The 5,450-nt window shown below is 46.9% G+C and overlaps 1 non-coding gene across 1 annotated transcript; it reads right to left on the reverse strand.

Moving 5' to 3' along the window:
- Window positions 1-2,028: 2,028 nt before the first annotated feature.
- LOC127690380 (small nucleolar RNA SNORA17) lies at window positions 2,029-2,158 on the reverse strand. The gene has a single exon (XR_007979097.1). It is a non-coding gene; the product is annotated as a small nucleolar RNA SNORA17 (small nucleolar RNA).
- Window positions 2,159-5,450: the final 3,292 nt, after the last annotated feature.

Here is a 5,450-nt window from a genome sequence, read left to right on the forward strand (position 1 = left end):
TTTACCCAGCTGGCCCTAGCACAGAAGCTCCATCCAACCTGTGGCTTCTGCAGAGCCTACATGAGTGTTTTCCTAGGGGAAATTAAAGCGTGCAGATTTCTAAGACTTATTTTCCTCATTTCAAACCATGTGTCTGTTGGGGGTAGGTATGTCTGAGTCAGTGCAGTGAGGGGTCAGAGGTGTCGAATTCCCCAAGGTCTGGAGTTACAAGTGGGTGAAAGCTGCCTCGCTTGGGTGCTAGGATAGGAAGCACATCAGTGGTTACCTGTAGGGATGACAGGCAAGAAGGGACACAAGGGGACAGAGAGAAGAACAAGTTATAAAGCACAGAAGACAATTTTCAGGGGTGATGGGTTATTATTATTATTATTATTATTAATTATTAAACAATGGAGATAATCTTAAAGATGGATATGTCAAAGTTTCCCAAATGGTACATGTTGGTACACACCACTTACTGTATAGCAAGTATACATCAATAAAGCTGTCGGGAAGGTGTGTTTACAGAAGCGACATGTGTTACCGGGTCTGCCACAGTGACAGACTTCTAACACAATCTGTGTGTACCTTCTGAAACTGGGTGAACTGCATGCGTGTCTCTCAGAGATTTGCTTGTTGCCCTCATTACGCACTGTACTTAAAATGAGCGTGTTTGTTTGTACTTAGACCGTATCACTAGCTTTTAAGTGTTAGTGTCTAATCAATGGCTATTAAAATCTGGGGCTGTTCAAGTCTCTCACTCTGTGCTGGTTTGTGGTTGCATTTGAAGTGCTGACATTGAACCCAGGGCCCTGCACATGTTAGGCATGCAGCTCTATACAGGGTCATGCTCCCAGTCCTCTCCTGCACCAGGCTTCAGGTATTTGTCACCTGTGAGATGCTCCCTGAGTCACCCCAGGAGGTTCTAGTGGTCTAAGTGAATCAACTAAGCTTCAGGCAAAATGAGGAGGCAGGGCCAGAGCAGGCAGGATTGATCTGTTGAGACCTCATTGCCTTATAAAAGCATTCCAAGTTCACCATCAAGTTCTCAGAGGTCAGGACTAGTCACCTAACACTTGACACCTTGAACGCTTAAAACATGACAAACAGAACTACGACAGAAAATTTAGATGAATTGGCCTTAGATTGTAGGCCACATGAGTGGAATTGTTCTCACCCCTACCCCCACCCCCAGGGACTAAGTAGCTTAGAACAAATAGCACAAGTTTGTTCTCAAAATTCTCAGTCCCAGATGAGCCTCACACTTCTCAAACCAATAGGTCACCGGCACTGCCCCTTGGAGGCTCCAGGGAAGAATTCATTCTTGACTTCTTCAAATTTCCACAACCTGCCAGCATTCCTTGGCTGTCGGTCCCGTCATTCCGATTTCTGTACTCACTGTCAAACAGACTTCTACACTCTCCTGACCCTCCTGTCTCACTCTTATGAAAAGTTTTGTGCTCACATAGGATCTTAAACAATTCAGGGCTATCTCCTCACCTCAAATCCTATGTATCTTTTAATCACATGCAATTTATTTGACTCTGAAATATATTCACAGTTCCCGGGGATCCAAACAAATATATAGATTTATATTTTCAAGCTTTCTATTGGTTCTTTGTGAATTTCACACCATGTACTCTAATCCCATTCATTTCCCCACCCTTCACACCCTCCCGGCCCTCCCAGGCCTGTGTGGTATTAGACTGGCGGTCATGTCAGGCTAGCTTCCTGCCCAGGCTCTATGGCACAGTTCTGGTGACCATCTCGGGCTTGCTCTTTGCCTGGCCCACCTGAGTGGCCTCTTGCCTGACCCGCCTGAGTGGCCTCTTGCCTGGCCCGCTTGAGTGACCTCTTGCGAGGGTTGTCTGTCTCATGCTCACAGCTGCCCAGGGCCTACAATCCCAGGTGGGGCTCTTCTAGTCTTTGGCCTGTTCCTTATCCTGGGAGCCCTTCCGAGCCTGCTCTGCAACTGACTAGTGGTTATCTCAGGGTAGCACCCTGTCCCCACCCCCTGGTACCGGACTGGTGGTCATCATAGGCTTGCTTTTTTCCAGGAATATCATTCAAATGTCCATAGGTCAGAACACTGAGCATAAACATAGCCTCTCCCATCTCTGCCACCTACTGGCACACATGTAACACAGCAGCTGCACTTGGCAGTGCCTCTAGGGGCAGGCTGAGGGGAGACTTTAGGGACAAGAGGAAACTTTCCCTTGGCCTGATGATGATTGGATAAATTGAAAATAGATATGAAATCAGAGCATTACGGGAGAAGGGGGGGGCATACATTTATTTAATGAACCCAAAGAATGTTCAATTGGTCAAAGCTCAAATACAGGGGGTGGGGGTGGGGTTGTCATCAGACAATTTCCAAAGGCTTGTAAAGAATTTTCATGAAAGGTGACTGAGCCCAAAGAGAAGACAATGACCTGAGGCAAAGTTCCTTTGGGTTCTGGCAGGGATGGTGAAATCTCTAGAGACAGGGCATGGTCATTACCTTTGTGTAACTGTGGCCAGAACACCTGACAGAAGCAACTGAAGGGAGGGAAGGCTCATCATGGTACTTCTGTCCAGACACATGGTCCATCATGGTGTAGAAGGCATAGTGGAACTCATGGTGGCAGAATCTGTATACATCACGATGGACCAAGAAACAGAGTGGCCAGAACTAAGGCCACTAACTTCAAAGGCCTGGCCTAGTGAGCTAACCTGCCCATGAGGTCTCACCTCTCAAAGGCTCCAGGGCCAGACACTGAGGAACAGGCCTGGGGCCATGGAAGAGCAGGTTAAGAGGCAAGCACAACGGAGATCACTGATTCTTTTGGGAAACATTTCCTCAGCCGTATGACAAACCTTCCCTGGGAAGGAAAGAGGAGGTTTTCTTTGCTTTGAGGCAGCACCTCAGGCCTTCCTATTTCCTTTAATTCAGAAGTATTGATACTTTGGAGTATCAATTCCATGCACAGTTTACTGATCAAGGGCCTGTCTTGTCAACCCACAGTGTGTCAGTTACAGAAAGAAATTCTCAAAAATCAGTTTATTCATGGAGTGGCCAATACTGAAGATGCAGGTGCTTCAAGGTTCTAATCTACCGCCCATAGTCTAGGGCTCAGAGTATTTGGATTTGGCTTCTTAACAACCAAGTGAGGCAGGTCCCCTTATTGGCAACTACCCGCATCATCAATGTCCTCCAAAATCGTTTCCCTGCAGGCAGAAGCATCCCAGTCTGCCATCTTTATGTCACACACTGAGCATCCCCAAAAGTCTTCCTAGTGGTAGCTTTAACCTTTGGAACAGGTGCTAGGTGACCTTGAACCAGGCACACCTCAAAGCCTAACTCCTCTCCTTGAACTATGACCTTAACCTGAGCATGTTCAGGAATGTGCTCCTTAGTCGAGCATCCTCAGACATGTGCTTGCCCTCCTGAGGTGCTTTCCTATATAAGCATAATAGGTCCCCAAATAAAATCCCTGGGCTTCCTTTGTTCCAGGAAGGTATTGCCATGGAAATAACTCCCAGCTCTCCTTATCTGCCACCCGTAGCAAACCTTTCTCCACTCTTTTCTTTTTGGTTCAGCTTGATTTGTTTATTTGGAGCTTTGTACTCACCAGGGTATAAATCCGCTGTGTTTTGTGACAGTCTGAGAAAGAGAATGGGGACTGGAGAAGGAAAAGCAAAGAAATAGATGATATGCATGCACATGTGTGCACAGCCAAGCCTTGCAGATTTTCATAGGGTGAAAGTTGAGAGTGTAATGATGACAGCACAGTGCATAGACTGAGGCACTGGATGCTCTGAGAGAGCAGTTTGGAGCCCTCTCAGGTCAAATGGTTACCCAATGGATCCTTGAGCAGCGCCATTGAAAGGTCTGTGATTTTAATGGGTTTGAATGATCTTGGTGCTCCTGAGAAAGAGCGTGGGCAAGCATCATCACTATGACAGCTGTACCCAAGGTGACACAGACAGCAAGGCTATGGACACAGAGCTTCTTCTTCTTCTTCTTCTTCTTCTTCTTCTTCTTCTTCTTCTTCTTCTTCTTCTTCTTCTTCTTCTTCTTCTCCTCCTCCTCCTCCTCCTCCTCCTCCTCCTCCTCCTCCTTCTCCTCCTCCTCCTCCTCCTCCTCCTTCTTCTTCTTCCCCCTCCTCCTCCTCCCCCTCCTCTTCCTCTATCCTCTTCCTCTATCCTCCTCCCCCTCTTCTTCTTCCTCTTCCTCTATCTTCTTCCTCTCCCTCTTCTTCTTCTTCTAACAACAGTTCCATGTGAAATTTATTAAGAGAAGACCTTTCCTCCAAGGTGGTGGTAGAAAGAGAAGGAGAGTGAAGAGAGAGAGGCAGGGAGGGGTGTTCCTCTTATATATGGATGGTGACATGGTCACAGGTAAAGGTGGAAGGAGAACCAAATGGATTCTGGGAATATGGTGGCTGTTGCCTTGGCAACAGGTGTGCAGGTCACGCTGTCACCTATGTGATGTCACAGGTTTCAGAGATCCTGATACCAACATTCCTCCCTTCTTATTATTATAAAGAGAAGAAAAAAAAGGGGAGGGGGAAGCCGATAGTGAAAGGGAATGAGGGCATAGTCCTGTCTCTTAAGCTGCTTCCTGCTGTCTAGGGGAGCCTTCAGTTTTGGGGTGTAGTTGACTTTTACCATCAGGGTCCACTTGGTAAACGTTTGCATCAGGTTCCTTTGTAGACTGTGGCTCTTCCATGGGCAGCGGCTGGTAATCCTGTAACAGGATTAATAGTTTGGTTAGACATTTTTTTTATTTGTCATTGAAGGAATGTAGAAACAAGATTAATGAGGCAGGGAGCAAATAATAACACCAGGAGGATAAGTAGAAAGGGTGTTACAAAAGGGAGAATCCACTTCCATATAGGGTTTCCAAAAGTCCCAGAACTGGAGGCTTCTTAAAATGGTAATGAACAAGAGTGAAGCTGGAGAGGTCATTGAGATTACTCTATCTACCACATCTACCCTTCTAGCTGAGACCAATTTACTGATCAGCCCCCAAGCTAACTTCCCTCACTCTCCTGGTCAGTTCCCATAGCACCTAGAAGACTGGGATCGCCCCAGGCCACTTTGCTCTCTCCTGTCTTCTTCCTAAGCTGCCCTTTGCTGGAGCTGGACAGCTCCTCTCAACACCTCCAAATCTACTGAAATTCCTGCCTTTCACTACCCATCAGTTCACACAGCCTCTCCCCTGTGAAGCCTTTGCTCATCCATGGCTAAGGAGTATTCTCTAGTCCCTGGAATGCCAGAGGGTTTGGAAATGGCATTAAACCTGACCTACGGAGTGCCATTACAATTTGAAATGGCTAGTGTTTGAGCATTTGGTCTGCAGCCAGTGGTGTTGCTGCTATTTGGGAAGGTTGCAGAACCCATAGGAAGTATGAAGATTGACTAGAGGAAGTAGGCCACTAGTGGGTGGGCCTTGAGATTTTACAGCTCAAGTCCATTTCCTGTCCCAT

This window comes from Apodemus sylvaticus, chromosome 7 (assembly GCF_947179515.1).
Source record: "Apodemus sylvaticus chromosome 7, mApoSyl1.1, whole genome shotgun sequence".
NCBI lineage: Eukaryota > Metazoa > Chordata > Mammalia > Rodentia > Muridae > Apodemus > Apodemus sylvaticus.